The 11,627-nt window shown below is 33.9% G+C and overlaps 1 long non-coding RNA gene across 1 annotated transcript; it reads right to left on the bottom strand.

The window, feature by feature from the left end:
* Nucleotides 1-981: 981 nt before the first annotated feature.
* LOC140182684 (uncharacterized) lies at nucleotides 982-5,014 on the bottom strand. The gene is made up of 4 exons (XR_011878714.1): nucleotides 4,291-5,014; nucleotides 4,135-4,219; nucleotides 3,908-4,021; nucleotides 982-1,281 (listed from the first exon to the last, which is right to left on the bottom strand). It is a non-coding gene; the product is annotated as an uncharacterized lncRNA (long non-coding RNA).
* Nucleotides 5,015-11,627: the final 6,613 nt, after the last annotated feature.

The following is an 11,627-nucleotide window of genomic DNA, read 5'->3' as shown; positions in this document are numbered from 1 at the left end:
TGATTTGCCTATGTGAATAATTCTATCTAATTGCTAATTGCTCTACTTGATGTAACTGTTTGATTGTGCTTGAACATCCCTACTTGTGTTTATGATTGAAATTGGTTGAATTTGTGGTGAATTGGCTATGGATTGATTTGTTTGGCCTAGGGCCATGGATGATTATGAGATAGACCGAAGACCATATTTGGTTGTGTTTTTTTTTTTTTTTTGCTTAGAAAAGTATGAAAAACTAAACTGGTTCAGCATAGACTTAATGAATCTATGCTTGGAACAGGTTGGTCATTCATGCTGTTTAGGAAAAAACTTTTGAAAGGCTTTTGAATTTTTGAAGAAATAACAGTTTTCTCTTTCAAAAAGGATTTCAGGTTTTTAATGGTAAATCTTTGGGTTTTAAAAGGATGCATAAGACGGTTATTAATCACTATGTTTTAAAAAGAGTTTTACTTTCGCGTATCCTATTATAGTAATTCTCAAAAACCCTCTACTGAGAACCCTTTCGAGGATGATGTTCTCACTCCCCTACAGGTCTTTTCTCATTTCAGGTTACGGACGATGAGGTTCGGAAGAGCTTAGTTATTTCCTTTTTGTTTTAAACGATGTTTTATGTTGTATTAGTTACTTTTCCCTCGCCCTCATCTGTACGATTTTTTATAAGAGGGATAGGAATTTGGTATGTATGTATGTATGTATGTATGTATGTATGTATGTATTCTCTGTAAGAATTGTAATTTGTATTGTAAATATGGACGTATGATTTTTAAAAATTTGGTTTAAGTTTTAAGCAGGCTCCTATCTTAGTATTAAATATTTTAAGAGTTGTCGTAATACCCAAACTATCAGAGTGGCACAGCCGGAAGCGCGAAATTTTGATAGTTAGGGTGTTATACCAATTCTTAAGGTTTAACAATTCTATTCCAACAATTCTCCATCAAAACCATACAACTCATCATTTTCAAAATCATCATCAAAGACTCAACATTTACAACAATATACAACTCAAAATCATCATTCTCATCAATCATCATCAAAGTTCATGACAACTCAACATTTATACCAAATATCACTAAACCTTATCAAGTTTACATAGTTTAACCTATCCTACGGTCATTTAGCCTAAGTTTCTACATTACATTATATATTATTTACGAGAAACCAAAACCATATCTTGGCTGACTATTTCTCCCTAACATTCGGGCATCTCAAAATTCCTCCGTTCCACAAGCTTTAAAGCTCCAATTTCCAATTCTGCAAGTCCAATCACCCAAATTTCGTTTTAAACTGCCAAATTGAACTCCAAATCAACAAAAATACAATATACTTCACACAACATCATTATAATCATTATAGGGCTCACTAATTCAGTGATTCATTAGGGTTTAATAAGTTCTTAGACCAATTTCTCAAAGAATGGACTCGGAGTCCGGAGTTAAAAGGCACAGTGCATTAAGACAAGTTCATCCTCGAAAGGGTTCTCAGTAGAGAGTTTTTGGGAATTGCTGTAATAGGATACGTGAAGGTAAACCATACCAGTGATTAATAACCGTCTTATGCCTCTTTTTCAAAAACAACGGTTTACAATAAAAGTAAAGTCTGAAATCTTTTTTGAAAGAGGAACTGGTCAATTTTCAAAAACTCAAAAGCCTTTCAAAAAGGTTTATCTATGCTGAACCAATTAGCCTTTCATATTTTTCTAAAACAGAAACACAAAACCAAAATCAACCATCGGTCCATCTCATTTCAACCACGGCCCTAGGCCCAAACAATCCAACAGCAGCCAATCCACCACAATCCAACAAAGTTTCAGTCACAAACACAAGTAGGAAGGTTCAAACACAAACAAACAGTTACAGCAAGTAGAACAATTAGCAGTTAATCACAAGTAATCACAAAGGCAAACCAAATACAATATGCACACCCAAACAATGTCACATAGATGCATATGATGCATGCCTGTCCTAGTGGCTGATGATATCATCTGTCAGTTATAAAGCCAACCCGACAAGTCCTGGTAGCTAACCATTGGACTGTCCCTCTGTCGTGTATCCTCAACTCGAGTTATTCTCGATCATCATCATGATCATAATCCATATCCAACACCCTCACTGGTGTATATTCACGGGGGCGAGCTCATCCGGGACTTTCACAATGTCCAACCACACTTACGACATAGGGTCAGCAGAGTCTCGAGTCTCCACCTGGAGCACGTGGTGGCTAGCCACTGCTTTCACCCAGGGAAACTCGTGTCTCAGATAGTGGAAGTGCAAAATCACAATTATCAATATTTCAGCATATATGCATTCATTCTCGGCCATGAATCAACATTCATCTCAGCCATCCGGCTTAAATTCATAATTCATAGTCAGCCATCTGGCTCATAACATATTTCGCAATCAGCCATGATTCATTATCATACACAGCCATTCCGGCTCATAACAAAATAGCACTTCCACCATTCAACATCATCAAATTCATAAAATCGGCATTTAAGCCACAAATCACTTTTTCTCAACTCATTTCACTTTGAAATCAAATTTCAACTCTTTTCAGCCTTGGCTTTAAAGTTCTCATTTCTCAAATCATCTCAGGCTCATAAGCCACTTTTACTCAAAGTAAGTTCTCCTTTTAAAACAAAGCCACCATCAGCATTCTCTTTCCAAAACTTCCAAAAACATGGCAAGTTAAGGATCTCTTTGAAATATTCAAAATCACCCATCCAACAATGGAATTTTATAACAAAAGTTTCTCGGCAGAGTCCCAAGTCTTTAGGGGAGACTAACTCAACTCGTTTTCTCAAATTCACTTAAAATCATTAAAACCTTGGCTTCCTGGTTTGAGTAATAAAATAGGATCTAAGCCAAACCAGGTTATGTAATCAATTACTCCTTTTAAAGCCGTTTCCTTTACTTAAACAAAAACTAGTTTCAACCTCATGAGAAATTCTAAAGCGTTTCAAACTGCTCAAAAATTGTTTTAGTCTTGCAAAAAATCAGAACTCAAGGAGTACTTAAAACTTTTCCCAAAACATTTTAGAATGAAACTTGTCAATAGACGCTCAGGTTCTTTCAAAGTCACTGAAACTTCTCTAATTGAAACCCTCAAGTCAAAATTCAAAGGCATAAACCCTTTTCACATTCAAAACAGCCTTAAAGCATAAGTTTCATCTAAATAATTTGTTCACAAGGGAGATATAGTACTTTTCTTAAGAAACAAGACTAAACCACAATTTTCTTTTTAATATTTCATTTCAAAAGCATAAGTCACCCCTTTCTTAATAATTCAAATACAATAGTGGAAGTCTTTAACTCATAAGTTTCCGAATAACGTTTCAGTAAAGTCCTGGATTCTACCGGAATTTCGATAGCACCTCTCCTAAAACTTGGACTCTACCACCCCTTTCGGGTCCCATCCAAACCAATCCAAAATCCTTATCAACGGTTTCAAGCCCAAAATCAGTCCAAAAACAACTGAATCTAACATTCAACTCATTTTCATATCTCAAGGAAACCGTTTCAAAATCAAATCACTATCAACAGAATAAATTCATTTCCAAAACTTTAAAGAAACCATTCAGCAACAATTCGTTTATTAAAACCTAATCAACTAAAGCAAACCAGGCTGAATCCAAAAGAGTGTTCTATTTTTCACATTATCAAGAAAATCAACTCAACTCAAACCGATTCCCAACGGATTAAACTCGATATCAAAATCTTTAAAAGAATCAACTTGAAAAGCATTCCGTTTCTCAAAACCGCACCACAATCCAACCAAACAATATTCATAATCATTCGAGATAATCAAACAATACATAAGGCTGATACAATCACCAAATACACATTGTCTCACATCAGTATCCATATGTAATAATTCCAATATATAAAATATAGTTTTCGGAAAGAGCCCCTACCTTGACACGTAAATCCATAACCCAAACGCGTCACAGGAACCTTCCTTCTTAAATCGAAATCAACAACAACCGCAACCTTAGCTCCAAGCCACTTTCGCGGTAACTACAGCAACACTAATCACGACATACAACAACCGAAATTCAATCTCATAGCAATTAACGCCGCAAAACCTCAGCATATGATAACAAAACAGTAACTAAAGGGTTTTCCAATCGAAAATGCTTACCGAACCGAAGAAGGAACGGCTGAACCGAAACAGCGGTGGTCAGTTCAGCGGCAGCCCGACTGCCACCTCAAGTGGCAGCGGTGACCTGAAAAATATGCAGAGACAATGAGATTCCCAGAAGCTCATCAGAAAGGAGAATCAGCTTAAAATCCTTACCGACAAAATTTTTCAGCGACGACAGTGGCATTTTTCAGCGGCCAGACACGGCGGCGCGACTCAACATAGAACCAGACAGAGCGGTGGCAGCCTCCAGCAACTCCGGTGAGCTCCCTCAATGACGATGATGGCTGGAGCCTCGGTGGCGCTAACGGTGGCAGGAACGGCGGCGTTAGCTTCGTGCAGCACGGGTCAGTGGCGGTCTTTGGGCAATGACGCTCGCGACGGAATGCACGGCCTCCCTCTCCCCACAGCTCTCTCTTCCTTCACGTGAACTTTTCTCTCTCGGGATTCAGCTGCTGTAATGCTTCCTCTCTCCCAACTCGGCGATGACAGTGACGCGGTGGTGCGGCGGCTGGACGGCGACAGATCTGACAAGAACGCGACCCTCGGCGGTGCAGGATGTGGCGGAGCAGGCAGCGGTAGAGCGCCACGGAGGTGGCTCCCTTCCCCTGGCCCCTGGCTCGTTCGCGGTTCTCCCTCTCCATGACCTGACAAAGATGAAGCTGGCTCGACGTGCACGGCGCGACGGCGGCAATGGCGGGACGCGGCGCGACAGCGACGAGGTGTGGGTCAACGGCGGGGCGCGATTCCATCTCTTTCTGTCTGCGAGCCCCCTCTGCTCCCTTTCCACTTCCCGTTTACCCCTCTCTGTTTCCCCTCTTCTCTTCTTTGAATCCCGTTCTCTTTGTTTTCCCATTCCTTCAGCATGTTTGCTGCTGAGTTAGGGGGAAGTGGGTTTTCAGTGGCTAGGTCAATGGTTTGGTGGTGTGTATGTGTGTAAATTAGGGTTAGGGGCAATATAGTAATTTCACATAAAATTGGGAATAATATTAGTAATTGAAACCCAAATTAAATTCAACACTAATCATATATAGGAAAATACTATTTGCTCATCAATTTTATAAATTATTTTCAATAAAATGTTCAAATCCAAAAATCAGAAATAATATAATTAATTTTTCTATTTTCCAAAATAGCAATATCAATATATTAAAATATTGATTATTTAGTCCATATCATATAAAATTCTTATTATTTCATAACTACCAACTTTATAATTTAAATATAGAAAATAATCTAATAATATTAAAATTGGATAATAAATTTTAATTTATTCCAAATTCAATTAATCAAAACTTGCTTTAATTATCTTTAATAAAGAATTTCTGAAATTAAAGCTACAGAAACACTGAATTTGAAATTAGCTAATGATAGCCCTTTTTCAAAAGTTCTGGGTACTTATAGCTAGAGTTCACCTAAACCATCGAAATCATTCAATTTCTCAATATCAAAACCTAAGATTTTCGAAAATGAAAAGGGGAGAAATGGGTAAGAAAATGTGATTTTTTTACCAAATCGTTCGGTGAGTTTTGTAGAGAATTTCGAAACGAATGTATAGCCGTAAACGACTCGTCAATCGGAGCTCCAGATTGAAAGTTACGTGAATTTGAATTTTGGGCAAGGGTTGGTTCATGTTTCTTGCTCCCCCTCTTGCATTCCACGTGTTTTCATGTGGTTTTGAGGAAGAAGATGACACTTTTGGGTTTTATACAATGGGTTTTGGGTCCACTCCAATCGGTTCGGTCTGTTGACTCGTTTTTTTAGCCAAAAATTTTAAAATTAGTGTTAAAATTTATTTTTTAATTATTTTAACTTTCTTAGACTATAAAATTTAATTTTTTAATCTCTTTGAATAATAATTAATTTATTAGTTAATTATTTATTAATAACTCAAAATTTACACTAACAAAGCATAAAATAATACCAAATTAATTAGATATAAAAAAATTATTCAATTTTTTAAAAATTATATGGAACAATATAATAAAATTACTTAGAACTTAGTTTTAAAGATTAAAACTTTAAAAGTTGTAACTTATAAAAATTTTTTATTAGTCTACCCTAATAAAATGACACCAATAATTAAATAATATTTTAATATTTTGTGTAAAAAATAAAATAAGACCAATAAGACATAAAATAGCATTAAAAAATAAAGTAATTATTATAATGATTATGATGATGAGTTTTATTGTATCGATTACTTTATAAAAGACCATTTTAGTTAGTGCATTACTACGACCAAATTCAAGAAAAATAATAAGATATCCCATTAATGTACCAACTTGAAGAAAAAATAGATAGTCGATTAATCTACGAATTTGAAGAAAAAATAGTAAAAATATAAGACATTTAATATAGTGTATAAAACTTTTGCCAATTGAACTCTAATCGTATTTTATATAATTTTATTATTAAATATTTTTAACAATAAAGTATATATTGAAGAATGTAACACCCTAACTTTTAGCACGTCATGATCGTACCAAAAGTAAAGTGTTACGGACCTGATTTCCTTTATTATAAATTTACTATTGAGCCTTTACGTCGATATCGCGTTTCCGTTTTTAAGAAAATTTCAGAAAATTTGTTTTAGTAATTAAAATCACACAATTATTAATAATAATAGATGTCGTACAATTAAATTCAGCGTAAAACTTAAATACAATACCTATCCTTCTGGACAAAATAAAAACCCTGAAGCAACAGGAATCACAAGGGCGAGAGAACTCTATAAAAACAACAGGAATCACAAGTAAATCTACTAATCGTCTGCAGCTTCTTACTGAATCTCCGAACCTGAGTCTCTGAAAGGGTGGAAGATTTGGGGTGAGAACAAATCACACGTTCTCAGTAGGGAATAGGAATGCCGTAAAAGTAATGGAATAAAGTGCAAATAATTAACTTTACTCAATAAAAATATATTTTTTTTATCAAACCCTTTGAAAATACTCTTGGTTCTACTTTAGATAATTAACTACCTCCTTTTAAAATATCTTAACTCAAAACAAAACCTAAATATAAAATTAGTCACACTTTCTGTCTCTCAGCCACATATTAATCCTCAGTCAAATGTCAACTCGTAATCACTTTAATACACTCACAAACAAGTAGTGCAAGCAAGAGATTCAATTCAATGTACAAGCAAGTAACAACAAGACAAACAATACAATCACAAAGTAATAAAACAGGCAAGCGCAATCAAATGCAAATGCGCAATCAATATGATGCATGTCTATCCCTAACGCAGGCCATGAGCTCATGTGTCGGTTGCCTACCCGCTCCCGACATTACCCGGGCACAAGTCCCAGATATGGTTTTCCAGATGCATCAGTGTGACTTTAAGTCGTACGGCTAGGCCGCATCAGTGTGACTTTCCAAATCAATAATCATACATCTGGAAAACAGTTCTCAGTGTGTGGGCGTCCCCACTTTACATTTGGCACTAAGACCCAAACAATGTCACATCTGCTCTCCTGTGGCAGACACTTCATTAATTAATATATTCTTTAAATCCTTGTTCTCTGCTCTCCTGTGACAGAGATTCCTTTTCTTAATAAATCGAGCTCAAATCTTTACTTAAAACAAAATCTCTCCTTAAAAGATTGGGTTTAAAACATTATATTTTTCTTAATAAATCAAACTTTAAAATAGAATAAATCTTTTCTTAACTAAATATATTTTAAATAATTTAATTTTCCAAAACCAAATCTTTTAAAATAACTTTTCAAATAAAACCTCAGATTTTATAAAATTTCGGCGGCATTTTCTCTAAAATTTGGTCTAAACCACCCTTACGGGTTCCCTCTTTTCAAATTCGGCTCAATCAAGACCAACATTTCGAATTAACATTTCCAAATCCATTTTGCATAATCAATAAAAACCATTTTCAAACCAAGGCTCAAAATCAACGTATTCAATCATTTTTTTTCCAGAAACTCAAAAAAAATGATAAATCAATAATCAATTCAGCCACAATTTCAATCACAGCAGAAAGTCATTTTCAGCACAGAAATTAATTCACTTGCATTAATCCACTAAACTCATCAGGTATTCAGCCCCAAAATATGTTAACTTTTAAACAAACCCCTACCTTCGTACGTAATCGAAATACTCGAAATTTCGGAGAAACTTTTGACTGAGCTGCTGAAAAGGAAAGCGTTAGAAATCATCTATGTCTCCTAGAACTCCAGTTGGCCGAACTCAAGGGAAAGAGGAGCTACGTCACCGTCAACTTCTACTGGATAAAAATAACGCCAACGTATAGAAGAGAAGGATACGAACACTTTTATCGAATTAGATTTTTTATTGGAGTTGCAGATCGCAAATAATCGAAGTTGGAAACTCACGGTTCCATGGTTTCGTTCTCTTCTCTCTCTCACGGTGTTTCTCTCTCTCTTTTTTTTCGTTCATTCGGTGATATGAAAGAGATGAATGTGATTAAAGGCTAAGGGTATTAATGAGAATTTTGTGATACTAAAACTCATTAGGTGTCCAAGTGTTATATATATACAAGCCACGTTTCCTTTCTTTTTGTTTCTTAATTGACTTGTTCATGATTTAAAAGAAAGAATGGATTAGTGCTGAAGCTTTTATTAAGAAAAGGGTTAGGTGTCATGAAAAAGGACATACCTCATTGGTTTTATATATATATATTAGTAAGTATAGTAAGCATAGTAAGTATAATAAGCATAGTAAATCACATTCTATTTCTTTCTTTGTTCTCTTAATGGCTTCGGCCATTCTTTTCTTCTTTTTTTTTTTAAAGTTTAATAAAATAATAATAATAATATAATAATAACAATTATAAAAGTTAATTTAAATATTTTGTCTATTAAAATAGTTTTTAATAAATATTTTAAATTAATAGAATAAGTCATAATTGAATTAAACTTTAATAATCATAAAATTCTATTTAATTATTTTTGTTAGAAATAATTTTCTTAAAAACAAAATTCAACAAATATAATAACTTATAAATAGCTATTTATTTAATTTTCAAAAATCTGGGGTCTTACAAAAAATGTTGTGATATCCATTATAACTAACTGCAAAACCAAGTAATTGTAACTTATTGAGAAACCAACAAATCTGTTAGTTGAAAGATTTATTTTGAATCAAATAGTTTACATAGTCACACAATTTTGACTTTATAATACAATTCTTTCTATTTTTTTAGTATCTCCTTCTTCATAAGTTAATTTAAGTCATTGTATATTTTGTTCAGGCTAGCATAATATTGGAAATGCATTTAATACTAACTCTTAATTTTTATAAACTAATTTTTATCTTTACCGCTCTTAACCGCAGCTAACACACTTATACCTTATGAAATAGAGTTTCATTAGAATATTAAAACACACATAGAAAGACTTAAAGACTTAAGTTACATAGCATTGTACTTAAACTTAATAACATTGCAATTACAGAAATGTTGGAAAACACTAATCTCTTTGCATCAAAACCTAGACTTGTGAGTTAAGTAAGATCTTGTTACGGTCTTTTACATAGTAGTTGCTACATTTAATAATACACTTGACACTGTACCATCTAACACATATAGCTTGAAAGCATAAGTGATCACACTGGAAAGCATCCTTGTGAATAAAGGTGAGCTAATATAAGTTGTACATGTCCTACATAGAATGGAGACTTGGATATCTTCTTATGTTGACTTAATGGGTCAAATCTTAAAAACATGGATTGAGATATTTCTGGACAGGCCAGAAATACATTTCTCTCTCTATGGTTTTTTTTTTTTAACAAAATAAGTTCTTCTTCAAGAATCAAAACAGAGTTTTCTAAACTTCGTATGCTGGTGAATGTGAAAATCTTATCCCATGCATAATGAATTCCATTTTTACGAATTCTGAACATATTTATTCTGTACCCATAAGGAGTATCTCTATTGGAAATCATGCGAAGAAAATCTTGATATATCACGAGCCGATGATCATGTGACACTACATGATATGGTATTGGTATAGTAAAAAAACTATTGTCTACAATGAAAAATACAACAATATAGGAAGGGTATGTTGAGTTATGCATGGACCAACTCAACCAAAAGGCAACTTCATCACTGGTGACACAAATTGGATCTAAGTTCCTTACATACTTTGGGCAAGGAATAACATATTGCCAATAAGAGCTTTCAGCAGAAAACATGGTTAGCCAAGAATCCTGATCGCCTAAATTCTTTTTAAATATATGAATTATTGCATATTTAGAAGACTCAGGATAGTATATAAAGGCATATGTAAATGTGCACATAGTATAAAAGTGTTGAGTAGTATCACGTATCTTGTGTAATGTATGAGTAGCAGGTTTCCATATTAATATTTGAGGTGCTTTACCTGTAGAGGAAAAATGCATACACACATTGCCGTTTGCAATGCCGATTATTCAAAACCAACCCCCAGGAATGATAGTTATAGGCAATGCAAGCTGCATGGCTTCGCTTGTTGTAGCATCTATCTTCACGATCCAATAAAGCCTTAGATTGAAGGGTCTAAGAGTAAATTGAAAATAGATATACTGGCCTCTTGTTTTTCACTTTGAGTGTGTCTCCTGCAAAAATAAAATCACATTCAATTTGTCCCTTCAATAGTGATTTGTAGCTCTTGGAAGAGTTAGATGGTAGACTTTTGTGGGAGATATGTCACTCATGCTTCCTTTTAGTTGAATAGATGAGCAGCTTAAAACTAGTTTTAAGCTGAGATGAAAAAGTTGTGCATAAAGGCAATGTAGTGGTAGTGGCTATTTATTACCAAACATGCAAGTTAAATGAAGAAACTATATTTTTTTGGACAATAATAATGAGGCAAACAACCAGCGCTTTAGTATTTTTGGCTAGAAATATATCACATGAGGTCCAAACAATATTTTATAGTATCCCATATCTAAACTTGCTATTCTGTTTAAGTTGTACTGTTTATTGGAACTTATTGATAAATGATACAAAAATTTAGAAGATGCCTTGTTTTTAAAGGGTAGGACGTGTTTTGTTTATGGTTTGGTTATTTTAGGTCCTCTTATTTTTTGGTACCAAAAAAATCTTTAATTTCTTGTACAATCATCCTAGATTTGTATTATTAGATGTGATGTGTGTTTTTTTTTATGGTGAGTGTTTTCGTGTATCTTTAAGTTGATAAATTAATTCTTGTTACCTCCATCATATATGTGCACTTTTTTCTATGCTAGTTGATGTGTATTATTCCTATTTAAAGATGTTTACTTTAATACATAGTTGCATACATGATTGTTTTATCTTTTACTGCATTTGGATATTCATGTTGGCTTTATCAATTGTGTTCTGTAAGTGTAGTATCAGCCTTCATTAAAACTGGCTACCTGATATATATAAAATCAAATAATAGAGGATGCAACATTGAAATTCAATACTGAAGGTGCCAAAAAACAAATAGAGTCCCAAAAAAAATTATATTTCAAACTTTGACATCTCACATACATGGCCAAGATTATCCTGAACT

The sequence above is a fragment of the Arachis hypogaea genome, chromosome 20, assembly GCF_003086295.3.
Source record: "Arachis hypogaea cultivar Tifrunner chromosome 20, arahy.Tifrunner.gnm2.J5K5, whole genome shotgun sequence".
In the NCBI taxonomy this organism is placed as follows: Eukaryota; Viridiplantae; Streptophyta; class Magnoliopsida; order Fabales; family Fabaceae; genus Arachis; species Arachis hypogaea.
This window is presented reverse-complemented; position numbering and strand designations above follow the sequence as displayed.